The following is a 17,695-nucleotide window of genomic DNA, read 5'->3' on the forward strand; positions in this document are numbered from 1 at the left end:
ATCACAGCTATTCTTCAGTCTTAGAAGAAAATAATAAAATCTAAATTGACAGCTTCATTTCTAAAATGGCCAAAATAGCTATTGCTAGGATAATGTAATCTTTCTCAAATTTGAAATACAATGTAAGGACCCTACTATTCTTTAACCACAAATTCAAAATTTAGAAACCTATGAAAATGTAATAATTCATTTGGAGGCAAAAGTGGAACTAACCTAAAGTTATTTAGTAGCAAAGTCTGACCTTATATATGGCAACTTACTTGCCAGTAGCAAACATTTTTCAACAGATATTGCAGGGTACTGCTCTAAACTTCACTGGGGATTATGTAGCATCATATAAGGGGCTTCAAAAAGTTTGTGGACAAATGAAACAGAAAGATAGTGATATTTTTCCATGAACATTTTGAAGCTTCCTTGTGTATTCTGCAATTAACTTTCTAAATTACAAACAAACAAAAAGAATTATGTCGATGATGACAAAGGATTGTAAACCAGTCATTTGAATAATTACTAAATAAACACCAGGTTTAATCCACACAGTATATCTAAGAATTAGATACTATTTCAAGACTTAATTTAAAGATTACTGATCAATTTCAGTTAATAAGTGAATATCAAAACCTAAACATAGGCTTATGTTACTTTAAAGCAACCAACATTTAAAAGGAAAAGTAAATCACAAAAAAATTTTAAAACAGATTTTAATTACCAAAACATCCAGCTTAGAAAAATGAAATTACTGAGTTAATTGTATATTTTCCATTCTGGGTATTAACATCTCAACAGCACTACCAGGTTTTTTTTCTTTTTTTAAATGTTTTATTGTGTATTATGTGATAGTTTACATGGGAGAATATTAGTTTTACATTCATCCTATTGTATATTGTTTCATTGCTATGGTTATAATCCCCTCCATGTATCATCAACCCACCAAAGGCTGTACCCTGCAAGCCTGCCCCTCAGTTGTCAGCACACAGCCCCTTCTCCCTCTCTGTGTCTAAAGTCCCCAACTGCACCATCTCTCCACGTCATCGTCTCTGCCTCCATCTCAGGCATCACTGCTTCTCTGGGCAGGGTCCCGCTCAATGCTCTTCTCCCTTGATGGTCCCAGAGACCTCCACTCCTAGGCTGAAGAGTTAATCTCTCCCCTCCTTGCTACAAAACATCTACCTTTACATTTCCAACCCTCACAAGCAGTTCTGATAACAATTATTCACTACTGTATCACAAGAGACCCATCCTCATTTCATTTCATTAGCCCCACCTAGACAGACTGGATACTACTCAGTGGAGATTCTACCTTCCTTCACGCCCTCTGAATCTAAGTTCCCTCTCGAAAGCTTATAAGCCAGTCACTTCCTGCCTTTGTAGCCGCCCCTCCCCCCCCCATTTTGGGTAGCCAATGTCCAAGTTGCCCATCCCTGTCTACTCTGTGTATGGAGGGGGTGGGAAGGATCCTTGCTGTAAAGATTTGTTCCCTCTTTTGAGCTACTGCATCCATAGGTGTAGGTCAAGTTCATCAAATTGTATCAGATTACTCTTTTTTTCCTCTTCTTTCTTCTTCTGGTTGAGTCATTGAAGCCAGGTCAAGTGGGTATTTTCTGCGTGTGGGTGTGTTCTTGTGCATATGCCCTCTCATCTTATTAGCTGGACACTTCACTCTCTACTCTAGTCCTCTGTGGCTATGTCACTGACTCTGGGCCCAAGAGTCCCCAGGTCTTGCCACACTGCTGGCCAACCAGGTCTCTACCTGTGTTCACAGAAGTCTATTGAACATTGTAGGGCTTAGCTTGCAGCTTCACTGTTGTTTTTCCCTCACTTCCCCTTATCGGTGACAAGTGCAGTCACCAATCAGCGTGTGTATTCCCACTGAGTCTTAGTCTTGGAAGGGGGTTTACATTGAGGGGACCCGACCACCTGCCTTGATGTCTCCTGGGCAAGCAACTTGCTTGTTCTTGAAGTAACAGCGGTCTGCCTATGTTGTTTTGTATTTTTCCTGTAGGTCTTTCTTTCAAGAAGTATCTTCTGTTCTTCTAGCCACTCCAGGCTGGTCACTACCATTTTTATAGTTTAAAAAGAGATGAGTTTATGCTGTACACTCCTTGGCAGGAATGAGCTCACAGAGACACTGAGAACAAATGTACACAAAAAAATCTCAAGCAGAAACACCAACGAATCCTTTCTACTCCAATTTAGAAAAATATCATAGGTTTGAAGGCTTTTATCCATAAAATATACGAATACAGTAACCTATGCTTATATATCAACTACCACTGAGTACATTTCTACTCAGCAACAACTCTATACAACTGTCTATAGAGGTTCTAAGATTGTTATCTTTATGTAAGCTGACTGCTACAGCTTTCTTCCAAGGAGCTGGTGGAGCTGGTGGGTCTGAACTGCCCATCTTTCGGTTAGCAGCAGGGTGTTTAACCACTTGGCCACCAGGGCCTCTTTCTATGTTTACATCAACTGTATTTTTAGGTTTTTCTAAGAACAGCTCCAATTTAAAGATCTACTGTCTCCAAGACAGATGAGATTTGGTTTTTGTATCTTGTTGGCCACAGGATCAGAATGGTTTTCAGTGACATAGATACAGGCTGTCATGACTACCGCCCCAAGCAAAAGTTAGAGAAAATAGGCTTGAGCTTTTAAAAATTTTATTTTAGGTTTCTTTTAAATTTAAATTTTTTCTCACGATTACTCTCAAATCAATGTCCCTTTCTCAAAAGAGGCAGATGTTCTTTCTACCCACAAAACAAAAGCTCCAAATTAGATGCATTCGAATCAAAAGCTCTGCTGTGAAGGGCTTATCTTAGCTAACAGAGCCCTAGTGATGCAGATGATAAAGCTCATCTGTCAACCAGAGGGTCAGTGGTTTGAACCCATTAGTTGCTCCAAAGAAGAAAGATCTGCCAGTATGTACCTATGAAAATTTACAACTTGGGGAACCTATGGGCAGTTCTACTCTGTCCTACACGGTCACAGTGGTTTCTAGTTTGTCTTACCTAAGTGATAAAGGATCAGATTACCTGGTAATCAAAATAACTAACTGAACTCTTCAAGTAAGCTTTTTCCGTTTTTAAAGAAATGTTTTCATTCAAAATAATTTTTTTCTTATATAAAAGTACTATCTAGAGAATTTTTTTTTTTTTTAAATCAAGTAAGCCTCTCTCAGGTCAATTTTCTTGTCTACTGCTTACTGTAATCATCCTTTATTAGGTTTCTCTAGTCAGTTTGGATCAAGTCTTTGGCAAATATCTTGTTGTTGTACTTAAATACCATTGAGTCGGTTCCAACCCATAGTGACCCTGTACAGGGTTTCCGAGGAGCAGCTGGTGAGCTTGAACTGACGACCTTGCAGTTCAAACGGCTTTGCAGTCTAGTGCTTTAACCCACAGCGCCACACTTAAGCCTCCCTAAATATCTGCAAGGTTCAGCTATTAAACTCTCTGTATTAGGAAACTTGGAGTCCTGGTGTGGCACTGTGGGCTAATGACTAGAATGCAAAATCGGTTTGAACTGCAAGGTCAGCGGTTCAAGCTCACCAGTCTCCTCAGAAACCCAATACAGGGTCACTATGTGTCAGAACCAACTCGATGGTACTAACAATAATTAGGTTACCTTGTTTAACACTGTAGCTAAAAATATTCTCAAATATAAAATACTGTTGTTGTTGTTGTTGTTGTTATGTGCCGAAAATATTAGAACCTCAAAATACTGATTCAGTTTCTACTAACAATCTAAAACAAAATCATCTGAGGTTATTTGTTCAAAATGTAGATTCCTAAACTCCCCTCTCAAGGATTGTAAAAGCAAAGGTCTAGAAAGGTACTCAAGAATCTACATGTTTAACAACTATCTCAGATGACTATGATTTTGATAAACATGGGTTTATGTTATATTTCATCTAATGATGGTGTTAACAATTTCTTGTTCCCAGGATGCCCAATCAAACCATCACCAGCTGACAACCAACCGACATGCTGAGTATCTTTCCCAGAACCATTGCTCACCTTTTAACAACTTATTGACAGATGAGATTTGATATGCAGTTCTGCAGTACCAAAACTAAGCTATAGTTATTACTGAGAAATGAGTAGCCCAGAGTAAAGTGAACTACATATTTGCATTTTCAACTTAATAGTAGTGAATTAAAAGCAATACAAATGATTAAGAGCTGTTATGTTCCAGGCACCATGCCTTCTTTGTCTTTAGCAAACACATTTCCATTGATCCTTACAAAACCCAGAGAGGACAATATCCTTTTACATTTTACACAAGAGATAGAGGCAGGATGGCTCATAAGCAGTACTGACAGAAGTCAGCTCTGACATTAAAGCTATGGCTCATAGCGCATAAGCCAGAATGATTTTAGTCTTAAACAGTAAGAGAGGAGTGACCTAATTTAAAAAGAACTAGTTCATTTAATTATTCTCCTCCCTATCCCAACTAAACATAAAGTAATAGTACACCTTGGCATGTTGGGGCCAATATATATGGCCACAGTATCCTACTTCAAGTCAGGACTCAACAGTTTGCTTCCAGCCATCCTGTTTAATCATAATTATGGGTATATTACTCAGCTATCAAAAGAACTGGTTTTCCTTAGTTAAGTGAAAAGAGCTACCACACCTACAATTCAGTAAATGTTAGTATATTTTAAAGCTACCAAGTAATGTACAGTCAAGAAACAACTTCACATAATTCTATCTGACCCCTTCTTGGAAAGGAGAATCACTGCCTATTTCGTACATTTCCATAAGGAGAGAGGACTTACAATTACAGTCTCCAGAATAGTCATTTCTTTGCTTTGCTTTGTCTAATCCAATTCATAAGAACAGGCAGATCACTGCTTGTAAGTGGTCTGGGTGGCTTGGATTCTGCACTTTATTGGACACCAATGCCCTCCAACAGCGCACATCAATTCTGCTCATGGATGACAGCAAGTGGTATCAAAGCCCAGAGTCCCAAATTCTCTTCTCTTTTTCTATCCTGGGATCTTGTTGCTGTTAAGTGCCATCAAATCAGTTCTGACTCACAGCATCTCTGTATAGGGTTTCCATGGAGCAACTGGTGGGTTTGAACTGCCAACCTTACAGTTAGCAGTCCAGTGTTATCCTACAGTGCCACACTAGGGCGGTGCTGTCTTTTTCCATCTGTGTAGTAAACCAAATATACTTTTATTTGCAGTTGGTTTTTCCTCTGGAAGGCCAACACTCAGAGTCTACAGTTGGGGAAAGCAACAGGTAGTAAGCCTAAGCTTTCAAAACAGTTTTCCAAAAACCATACAATTTGATATAATACAGCTGATGCTATACTTGAGCATGTGGTAATCTGTTATATTTCTGGTCCCAGATTAATTTCACCTCCCAGTATTCATACTCTAGTTTAGTTCCCCCCACCCCTGCCTCTGGGCTGAACCTGTAACTTGCTGTAACCCATAGAATGTGGCAGAAACAATACTGTGCTGATTCCAAACCTAAGCCTTAAATTAAAATGTTGCTTCTGCTTTTGAACTCTCAGGATCCCTTAACCACCACATATGAGCAGAACCCTATTAGAAAGGCCACTTAGGGACAGGGAGAGTCCCTGACACTACATGGAAATAGAAAAAGAAGAAGGGGAAGGGCAGAAGGAAAGACCAGCTGCCAGCTGACGGTAGCCATTCAAGTGACTATCAGCAAAGTCAGTTGTTGTTGTTAGGTAACATCGAGTCAGTACCGACTCGTAGCGACCTATGTACAATAGAATGAAACACTGCCTAGTCCTGGGCCAACCTCACAATTGTTGCCACGCTTAAGCCCATTGATGCTGCCACTTTGCCAATCCAATCACTGGGAGTCTTCCTCTTTTTCTCTGACCCTCCACCTTACCAAACATGATACCCTTCTCCAGTGACTGGTCCCTCCTGATAATATGTCCAAAGTATGAGAGACGAACTCTGGCCATCCTTGCCTCCAAGGAGCACTCTGGATGCACTTCTTTCAATGAAGATCTGTTCTTTTGGCAGCCCATGGTACTTTCGATATTCTCCTCCAACACCCTAACTCAAATGCATCAATTCTTCTACAATCTTCCTTATTCATTGTCCAGCTTTCGCAGGCATAAGAGGTTATTATACCACGGCTTGGGTCAGGTGCACCTTAGTCATCAAGCTGACATCTTTGCTCTTCAACACTTGAAAAAGGTCTTGTGCAGCAGATTTGCCCAATGCAATACGTCGTTTGATTTTTTGGCTGCTGCTTTCATGAGTGTTGATGGTTGAGCCAAGAAAAATGAAGTCTGTAACAACTTCAAACTTTTCTCCACTGTTAAGAATGTTGTTTATTGGTCCAGTGGTGAGGATTTTTGTTTTCTTTACATTGAGATGTAGAACAGTCCAACTAAGTCTAGGCAAAGTTAGCAAAACCATGAGTCAATAAAATGTTGACTGTTTTTAAGGTACTTCATTTTAGGGGTGCTACACAACAACAGATAGCTAAAACAATGCTTATCTGGTTCCTTGTGCTTTTGCATAATTGTCTAAAACTCACAGAAAAGGAAGGCCATAACTAATTGCACTCCCAAATTTCACTCGACCTCAGAAGACGAATAAAACCTATGTATGCCATTCTTTATGCTAGTTACTCTACTAAACTTCAAGCAGTCTTCAAGAGGATGTGCTTCATGTTTGTTATTTCAACATGGTTATCCCTAATACGTAAAACAACCTCTGGCTCATAGGATGTTTTGTGAATGAATAGTTAAGTGTAAGAAACCAAAACTAAATACACAAATGATTGCCCTTCTTCTGCCAGGAGTCCTGGCATGGCACTGTAGGATACTGGATCACAAGGTCAGTATGAACAGAAAGATCAGCTGTTCAAACTCAACCGCTTCTCGGATATGCTATACAGGGTCGCTCTGAGTCAGTTTCAACCCATAGTGACCCTGTACAGGGTTTCCAAAGAGCAGCTGGTGAGCTTGAACCGCCGACCTTGCAGTTCAAACGGCTTTGCAGTCTGGCACATTAAGCTACAGCGCCACACCAGGGCTCTGTGGTAGCACAGTGGTATGAGTTGGGCTGCTAACCTCAAGGTCAGCAGTTAGAAATTACTGGCAGTTCCACATGAGAAAGGCGAAGCTTCCTGCTCCTGTCAAGATTTACAGCCTCAGAAACCTTATGCAGGGTCGCTATGAGTTGGAATCAATTCCATGGCACACCACCATACTAATATGAGATAGGGGTTCTAGATAAGTACTGGACTGCTAACTACAAGGATGGGGTTTCAAACCCACCAGCCACTCCTCTGAAACACTATACAGTGTCGCTGAGTCAGAATCCTCTTGACAGCACTTAACAACAACAATGTAAGGTATTAATATTCTTGTTATTGTGCCGTCAAGTCAGTTCCAAACCATAATGTCCCTGTATAGGGTTTCCGAGGAGCGGCTGGTAAGCTAGAACCGCCAAGTGTGTGGATCCAACTGACTTTGCAGTCCAGCACATTAACCCAGAGTATCACACCAAGATTCCATAATATTCTTAATGCCAGTAAAAACGAGTAAAATTCATCTATATATGTGCTTCTCTCTTAGACATTTTTCCTCCACTAAGTATTAGTGACCAGTTCCTTGGACATTACTATAAAAGGGAATTTACCGGTTTTTCTGCTACTCATTTTATTTTTAGAGAAAGAGAAAAGAGACAGAAGATACCAAGTAATAACTTGCTTTAGTTCCCTACTAAAACCAGCCATCAAGTCATTTTTGACTCATGGCAATCCCATTCAGAGCAGAACTGTTCCCCACAGGGTTTTCATGGCTGTGAACTTTCGAAAGCACATCACCACGCTTTCCTTCCAATGTGCCTCTGGATAGGTTCAACCCTCCAGCCTTTTGGTTAGTAGCCATGTGCTTGACCATTGCACAAACAGGGACTTCTTGGTTCCCTGATACCAGGGAGAAAAGGTTATAGGTACAAAAAAAATGGATTATTTACCAACCAAATTATGCTTTCACCATACTAGGAAGAGTTAAGGTTACTTAATACTTTTGTTGTCAAGTGTTGCTAAGTCAGTCCCAACTTACAGCAATCCTGTGAAGAGTTTCTGAGTCGCGGTTGATGGGTTTGAACCGCCGACCTTGTGGTTAACAGTTCAGTGCTTATCCTACAATGCAGCACACCAGGGCTCCACTTAGTACTGTGGGAGGCATTTAATAAGAGCTCCCTACTTCAGTTTCAATTTTCCCTTGACAAAGCTTCCTGAATAAAGAACACTTAATAAGGCAGACCTGAATAGAGAAGACAAAAAAGTTGGTCAAGTCTCTATTTCACTCACTTCACCACTCTTCTCTCCTCTCTACAACCCAAAATGAGAATTACAAAGTTCTGCGGTGCATTAGGTCGCTGTAAGTCGGTACCGACTCGATGGCACTTAACAACAACAACAAATATCAAAATGATCAGTGTGACCCATCTGCCAAACAATTCACCCCTTAGACTCACCAGCTTCCACACACAGGGGAAACCAAAGGTAGAAATAGTCTGTTGAAAACTTAAGACAAAGAGTCACAAAATGTTGAGAACTGGAAGAAACCTCCTGGAAACAACTACACCCAACTGATGGTCAATCAGCCACATTCTTGTCATATAGAAAAAAAAAAACATCATTGTCTACAGAATCCTGATTCCACTTTGCCTACTTGCTAACTGAAATACTTAGCGCAGCATTTAACTTCTTAGGTTAGTGTGTTCTGTAATATAAAAAATAAGTCAAAATTTTCTGTGAACTGTAAACCACACATGGGTTCAAACATAGGAATGATTGAGGATGGCACAGGATTGGACAGTGATTTGTTCTGTTGTACTTAGTAGTGTTGCTATGACTCAATGGCACAAGCAACCCTCCCTACAGTGAAAATTCTTATAAGTGGATGGAGAGAGCTAAGTTCTTTAGTTTAACAAGATTCTCAGAAATTCTAAGAGCTGGTCTCCACCGAACTCACTGCCCACTGTGTTCCATGGATAACTTCAGTTGGTTTATAGACTCCTTTGAAATTATATCCATTCAGCACAGGAGCATATGAGAATATTCCGAGCCAGCAGATTTCCGTAGCTTCACAAAGGGTTGTTATTATTGTTGTTAAGTGCTGTCAAGTTGGTTCCTGAGGACTCACAGCAACTTGTATAGAGTTCACAAGGAGCAGGTGGTAAATTTGAACCACTGACCTTGTAATTCAAACAGTGCATTATCCCGCAGCACCACAAAGGGTTAGAAATCACAAAAAGGTCAGAAGTATTGTTATAAAATAACAAACACAAGCAGAGGTAAAAGCTTACATGGATGTTGTTCAAAATGACACCACAAGTCTCTCAACCAAGCTGGATCTTAGTCATTTTACTTTTTCATTTTCCCTCATCAAATTCTGTCTACTCCCTTTCTCCTTTCCATTCAAATTATTACTGGCAAAGTGCAAACCTGTTGCTATTAATGACAACAGCAATCAGGATGTCCTTCTATCTCCAAACTCTCCCTACTCCAACTTACACAGCTGCCAGAGGAATCCTTCTAAAACAAGGCTTTAATCATTTCATTTCCAACTGAAACATCATCTGTGGAGCCTAACCATCTTAAATCTAAGGTCATTACTCTAACATCCAAAACAATCCATAAACTAGCCCAATTTTTTATCCTGCAAACTACTTGATGGCACTTAACAATACTAATAACAATGCCTGTTCAAGGAATCCTGGTACGACGCTGTACGTTAATGCGCTGGACTGCAAAGTCAGTTTGAACTGCAAAGTTGGCAGTTCAAGCTCACCAGACATACCTCAGAAAACCTATACAGGGTCACTGTGAGTCAGTACCAACTTGATGGCACTTAACAACAACACTCCTGTACAAAGGAGCCCTGGTAGGGTAGTGGATTACTAGCTGAGCTGCTAACCACAAGGTAAATATTTTGAATCTACCATTCATTCTGATGGAGAAAAATGAGCTTTTCTGCTCCTGTAAGGATGTATAGCCTCAGAAATCCTATACAGGAACACTATGAGTCAGAACTGACTTGATTCATAGTACAAAACCACCACCACCACCAATCCTGTACAAAGAGTCCAGGTGTGGTATTGTTCAAACCTACCAGCCTTTCATTGGAAACTCTATACAGGGTCACTAGAGCCAGAACCAAGACAGCACTTCACAACATTTCTGTACAAAAGTCCCTGGGTAGCATAAACAGTGAAATGTTCAACTACTAGCCAAAAGGTTGGTAGTTCAAACTTACCAAGTGGCACTAGGAAGACATGCGCCTGGAGATCTACTTCCAAAAGATGAGTCCTGAAAACCCTACGGGCCTCCAAGAATCAGAATCTACCAAAAGCAACTGGCAGTATTCCTGCACAAATACTTTATGTTCCACCTAAACACAATTAATTGCCATACTTCATATGTATGAACTTTGTGCTGTCTTGTTTTTCGCTTTCTCTTTCCCTGTCCATTGAAAATCAAAGTATTCCTTCAAAACTGAGATTTCCGAAGCCAAAAGTGCCACAAACAAACCCAGATTTTGCCAAGTGAGATCTGATCTCTATCCCCTATGAGTATGAATCAATCCCCAGAGCATTTTCTTATCATTCATGAAATTTAACTATAAAGACAATTAGCCCTTTGTGTGCAGTTCTACCTACCTCCCTAGTCTGTGAGAACTGTGAAGGCATAGATTGTTATCATCCTCACTTTTCAATTTCCCTAAACACCCCACATGGTCAGTAGACTCTTAATAATTGTGCAGGGCAGTAAAAATGATAAATAGCAAAGATTATAATCTCTTTGAAAGCAGAAACCTTTTCTTGACATTTCCTATCATGCCAAGCTTCCAAAAATACATAACCTGGTTACAACGTATCAAAACACTGGAGTCTTCGGTCTTGTAGACAGTTTTGCATTTCGGAGGATAAACTGTTTGAAAATATTAATAAACTACATCCTAAAGATGCTCTGGTAGCACAGTGGCTATGAGTTGGGCTACTATATCACGTTCAGCAGTTGAAACTACCAGCTATTTCACGAAAGAAAGATGAGGCTTTCTGCTCCCGTAAAGATTTACAGCCTCAGAAACCCTAGGCAAGGTGGGCTCCACAGCACATAACCAAGTCCTAAAGAATGAATTATTCCACACACTTTTAATTATCAATTCTGGGTAGCTCTCAACACTTGGTGACTAAGCTTTCAGTTTAAAAAATACTATTTATAAAAAGGTGCTCTGGTAGCCTAGTGGTTACGAATAGGGCTGATAACCTCAAGGTCAGCAGTTCGAAACTACCAACTGTTCCGCGGGTGAAAGATGAGATTTTCTGCTCCCGTAAAGATTTACAGCCTTGGAAACCCTATACAGGGTCACTATGAGTCGGAACCGACTCCACAGTACTTAACAACATTTATATAAAGTGAGTATTCCAGCCACAGCTAAATTCTTATTGTATGACTAAAGACGAATCACACTGAATCCTTTTGAGAGGTGCAATATACAGTGCACTTTGCTTGTATAATATAAACTGTGAGTAGAGGAAAGTGGATTTATACATAAGCTTGAACTCTTGCAGAAATCTGCAGACAACTTTAAACAGTATTTAGGGCCAAAACAAAAAGGGACTAAGAAAGTTAACTCTGGACATTATTCTTTCCCACAACTATTACCAATAGAATTTTAAAAACAGAAACTCACATGAAGCCGCTGGAAAATATTTTGCACTGAAATAAGTAAAAATTGCAAAACAGTAAATATTTCTTTTCTTTGGTAATGAAGGCGTCATGTAAATTACAGGAGCAAAGGAAGCTCAACTCCAAATCAATGGGGTAGAGAAAGAACTGTTCAGATGGGTCATTTAAAGGTTGTGAACGCAATGGGAGAAAGAAAAAAAGAAAAAGGTCAAGAAGAGGGTTCAAATCATAGATAAGGACTTGTAAAAACTGCAAGGTCACTGAGACCTACTAGGTCACAAAGGTAGAGGTGGGGGTTGTGTTGAGGGGAGCTGCAGTCAGTGGTGAACCGGGAGTGACAAGAACATGTCAGGAAAAGGCGTTCTAATGTCAGATTCCTAATTTTGAAACCGCTGGATTACGGTAAAAGTCAGGGCACCCGCAAAAGTCCACGTATCTGTTTTGTGGGGAGGTGTTAGAAAGGAAGGTAGAAAGAAGGCTCCGAGAAGCTTGGAACTGCAGCTGCGGAGTCACGGAAACACTTCGTTCCATTTCAGGATCATTAGCACAGGCCTCAGCCAGGGACAACTCGGGGCAAGACCCGTGACCCCACCCCAGGAAACTCGCGGCCCCCGGACTGGAAGAGGCAGCCAGGGCTGCGCGGATCGACACCCGACGGCCCCTCGAGCACTTCGCCCGGTGCGGACGGTGCCCGGCTCCGGGTCTACCGCGTAGGCTCGGGGCCCGCACCCACGCCGCCCGTCCCCCGCCCCGCGGTGTCCTTACCCGGCGCGAAGCCGTCGGCTCCCGGCGGGCGCCCTCACCCTTCCGCACCCAAGATCGCCATCTCGCAGCAGGCGCGGCGGCGGCAGCCACCCAGGCGTCGGCCCCGGCAGCCCAGGCCGCCTGCAGCCACTCGGAACCCGCACGCCGAGCTCGTCGACACCCGACCCTCCCCCCACCCCACCCCGGCCACACGCCACCCCCAGGCGACCCCACACCTCCCGCCTCGGGAGTTCGCAGCGTGCCCGCGTCACCGGCGCCGCGCCTCGAGCGCGCGCCTCCCAGCCGGCCCCGGCCCCGCGCGCTCCTCCGCGGACGCCCAAAACCTCCAACTCCGGACCTGGAATCCGGTTTTCCGCGAGCATGCGCAGCGAAGGCTCCCAGACGATGCCTTTAGAAAACTCCGCTCGTCCGGGTCTTCGGAGTGGTCGAGTCGAGGTGGAGGGCCCGCCAATGGGAGACGGGGGTGGGACCTGAACCTGTGGAAGGGGCGGTGCTGTGACCAAGATTTGGGAAGAGGCTTCTCCAAACTGGCGGCGGGTACTGCTGACTTGACTTTCCGGTGCACAGTCCAACCAAGTACATGACCTCAGTCAAGTTCCTCAGTCAAGTTAAGGGGCACTGGTGTTCTTTTCTTGAACGCTTTACAGCAAAAGCAGGCTGTTAATAAATACTTTCTGACCTTGTTGAGTGTTTGACACAAGACCCATTGCAAGAGTAAATCATTGCTTTTAAACAGACAGTCATAGCAGAAGACTTCAGTCCATTTTTATTGCTCATCAAAACATTTACTTCCCTCCGCCCCCGCATCAGCCCAGGATAAATCTAATGCTTTTGAGCAAGTATGTCCGTTGACACCATTAATTTACAACACAACCACGTGAGGTTGTTGTTGTTTAGTGCTTTTCAGTCGGTTCCCTTTTTTTCAAGGGGTGATGCAAATGTTGTTGTTATTATGTGCCGAGGAGTCAGTTCCCACTCATAGTGACCCTCCCTGTACAGGGTTTCCGAGGCTGTAAATCTTTCCCGTGGAGCGGCTGGTAGTTTCAAACTGCTGTCCCTGAGGTTCGCAGCCCGATTCGTAACCACTATGCTACCAGAGCTCCATGGGTGATGCAAATAATGTCAAAAGGTTAGAGACTTGAGTCCACCTAGAGGCAGCTGGGAAGAAAGGCCTGGCGAAAACACTATGGAGTACAGTTCTGTTCTGACACACATTGGGTCACCATGAGTCTGGATCACTCAAGGACAAGGTTTTATGATTGTTGTACCTAGGTAAGTACTAGACTGAAAATCACAAGGTCCACAGTTCAAGCCTGACAACCACTATGCAGGAGAAAGATGAGACTTTCTGATCCCGCAAAGATTTAAGAAGCCTCAGAAACCCTATACAGAGTTGCTATGAGACATAGCCCACTTGATGGCACTTAACGACAATAAAGTATACAAACTAGTTTAGAGAAGAGCTGCTGACACTTGAGGCTCAGTCAAACCATTTTGCAACTAAAAGACTGTAGGAGCACATTTCTCTCCAGGCCTTCCAAGTCAAAGGGATAATAAAGGCCATCAGGCATGGAATTCTATCATTTATGCCCAATCACCTCATGCACTCCCACCCATACTTATTTGTTTACCTTGTCTCATAGGATAGGTACTCCTGCTCCTCTCCACTTGTGAGCTCCCTCATGTGACATAATCTTTAACCTAGCCCTCTCTACAGGCCACAACTCCTTTACATAATCATGTCTAAGACTCCTCTGTCTTAAATTCTTTCTTGACTTTAAACCCCCCCCCCCCCCCGCCCAGTTCTCTCTCTTCTTTCTCAGAACTAAGATTTTTGAAAAAAGTGTGTACCAAGAACTGACACTCCATGTATGTGTACAATCCATTGATGGAGGAACGCATACTCCCTTCCCTCAGTTGCATTAATTCCTGCCCTCTGGCTTCTTACCTGGACTTGGTACACACCATATCCACAATTATCTGTCTAAGATCTACATCTGAACATTCCACTCCACTGTTTGAAATCTTCCATTGGCTCTTTCAGAGCGTTCAAGACAGAGATCAACATGATATCCAAGGAATCTTTCTTGCCTACAAGGTCTTTTCCTCCTGTTCTGACAAGCTGTCACCAGTTCTTTAAGTGTGTTTGTACAGTACTTGTCCCTGTACTGTTTCTCCTGACCCTGTCCTTGTCTTTTTGCATATAGGCCCTATAAATAATTACAAGGTACTTGAAAGAGCTCTCTCAGAAATTCCATAAAAATACACAGCAGTGGTTTGTATTCCATCTGCAGAATGTCTACACACCTCCTTTCACTTGTCTGATCTTGCATCTCATTACAAACTCCCCTGATTACATGAAGCTCAGCTCCATACAAAAGGATTAACCTCAGTCCCTATGTTAACACCCAATATTAAACCAGCCTTTTATTATAGAATGCTTGTATGGTTTCAAATGAGGCTGTTGTTGTTGTCAAGTGCCATCGAGTTGGAACCGACTCATAGCGACCCCATGCACAGCAGAACGAAACAATGTCCGATCCTGGTCCAATCTCACCACCGCTGCCACACTTGACGCCATCAATGATGCCACCTGGCCAATCCATCTTGTTGGGGGTCTTCCTCTTTTTCTCTGACTCAAATGATGCTATTATACATGAATATGCTTTTGTAAAGCTTTATCCACATCCTTATTTACTGCCTTTGATAAAATTCCTCAAAGTAATCAAAGGGTATGAATAATTTTCTACATTTTGAAACTTAATGGCAAGTTTCCCTCCAGAAATAAAGTAGGCTTAGGAATCAAGAGTGAGTCCAAACTAAGCTCTGCCACCCACGGCCACATTAAGATTTTCATGGGCATTTTTTTCTTTATAGGCCTCTTCCTCCAGAAAATAATACAAATACAAATATAGTGGCATTATACATTAGACTGGAGCTTTGGTGGCACTGTAGGATGGGCACTAGACTGATAATTACAAGGTTGGCAATTCAAACCCACTAGCTGCTCCTTTGGAAAAATGAGGCTTTCTGCTCTTGTAAAGATTTACAGCCTCAGAAAAACTATACAGGGTCACTATGAGTTAGAACTGACTAGGCAGAACTTAGCAACAACAGCAACATACATTAATTCTTGGACTTAATAATTTTTTCCTCTTATGATTTAAAGAGTAAAATATTTTATAGGCCCCTAAAAGTATTACAGGCTGGAGGCACTGTATTCACTGTACCTAACAGCCTTGGAAACCCTGTATAGGGTTGCTATGAGTCGGAGACGACTCCATGGCACACAGCCACCACCACCAATGGATAATGGATAAATCAGAGTCCTGGTGTGGTACTGTGGGTTAATGCGCTGGACTGCATACTTGATTTGAACCACAAGGTTGGTAATTCAAGCTCATTGGCTGCCATTTGGAAACTCTATACAGGGCTGCTATGGGTTGGAACCAACTCGATGGCACTCCAGAACAATGACGGATATGTCAACTCTGTTGTTGTTAAGTGCTGTGGCAAATACATTATCTTATTGTGGGTGGCACAGTGGTAAAATGCTTGATTGCTAACCAAAAGGTAGGCAGTTCAAATCTACCTCCTGCTCCATGGGGAAAAGATGAGGCAGTCTGCTTCTAGAAAGATTTAGAGCATTGGAAACGCTGTGAAGCAGTACTACTTGGTCTTGTAGGGTCGCTTAGGGTCAGAATTGAGTAAGGGGGCGTGAATATTTATTGTTTGTCCATTGTCCATTTTTCTATGAGTTTATTCACAAAAGGGCACTTTATGTAGTGAAGATGTTGATCATAGTTAGACCTATTGGTCATTTCCGTCTTCATTTTAGTCTTTATCTTTTGCTTCACAAATCCTTTCCCATTCATACTATATATTGACATTGTTTTCCTACTTGTTTGATCATTTTGCTTTCCCGTGGCACTGTAGGCTAAGCAAGGGACTGTTAACCACAAGGTCAGTGGTCCAATCCACCAGGTGGTCCTCGGAAACCCTACAGCATTGCCATAAGTCGGAACTGAGTTGAGAGCATTTAAAAATAACAATAACATTACAGAATTTAATTCTTTAGGATGCTCTAACTTTCATTTTCTCTAAATAGTCTTTCTGATAGTCTTTTCCAACTGGTTTGTTAAAGAATCGTTATCAAATTGTAGTAGTTTCAAAATATGTCCACAAATTTGTTGATACTTTTCCCTTCGAAAGGTGGAGCCTGGTTCTCTTCCAAATGACTACTGATTGTGCTTGGTGATTTGCTTCAGTGGCTACGATACTGCAAAAATGACAGCGTCTCACTTTGGAGACTAGGTTATAAAAAGGCATCCTGACTCCTCTGTATTCTCAGATCACTCACTCTAGTAGAAGACAGCTGCCTTATCCAGAGCATATCAAACAGTCCTGGGTAGCCAGGAGCTGAGACGTGCTGCCAACAACCAGCAAGAATCTGAGGCTTCTCACCAATTTCCCCGTGTCTGTGACACCTTGGAAACAGATCCTCTGGCCCCAGTCAGGCCTCCAGATGACTGCAATCCCAGCTGACATCTCAACTGCAACTTCATCAGAGCCTCCAAACCAGAACTGTCCTGCTGTGTCATTCTCAAATTCTGTGAAGCAAAAAAGGTTTCTTGTTTCCCACTGTGATAGTTAAGGTTTTATGCCAACGTGACTGAGTGGGGATTTTCAATGGTTCTGTAGTTGTAGCTCTTCCCTATGTTGAGATCTCATACACTGTAATCAACTCTAAGATGAAGTTGGCTAGGAGCAGCCAACCAATTGAAGAGAACTTTCCTCGGGAAAGTTTCCTCGGGCCTGCTTCTAATTAATAGGCCACTCACGCAAAACTTGCTTCCTCTCTGCTGAGTCTGGATCTTGCATCTGGTTTGTCTTCCAGCTTAGTTCGAAAGCACCAACGTTATAGTTGAGCCAGTGTCCTGTTCTATTACCTGCCGATCCTGGGTGTTGTCAGTAGCCTGCCTTCTTAACTGCAGTACCTGCCTGCCAGCCTGCCAACCGTCTGACCTGCTGATCTGGGTTTATCAGCCCTGCAGCCACAGCCCTGCAGAAACCTCCAGTTTGTCATCTAACCCATGGACTTGGGAGTGACTACCTTCTACAACTACACGAACCATTTCCTTGGTGTAAATCTCTTTGTATATACATATATAAGCTTTACGGGTTAAGACAGCCTGTTCCACCACATGTTCCACCACATG

General features: G+C 42.3%; 1 pseudogene; it reads left to right on the forward strand.

Annotated features, from left to right (window-relative positions):
* The first annotated feature begins 9,717 nt into the window (after positions 1 to 9,717).
* Positions 9,718 to 17,695, forward strand: part of LOC102830680 — a 115,276-nt pseudogene continuing 107,298 nt past the window's right edge.

This window comes from Chrysochloris asiatica, unplaced genomic scaffold, assembly GCF_000296735.1.
Source record: "Chrysochloris asiatica unplaced genomic scaffold, ChrAsi1.0 scaffold00031, whole genome shotgun sequence".
Taxonomy (NCBI): domain Eukaryota; kingdom Metazoa; phylum Chordata; class Mammalia; order Afrosoricida; family Chrysochloridae; genus Chrysochloris; species Chrysochloris asiatica.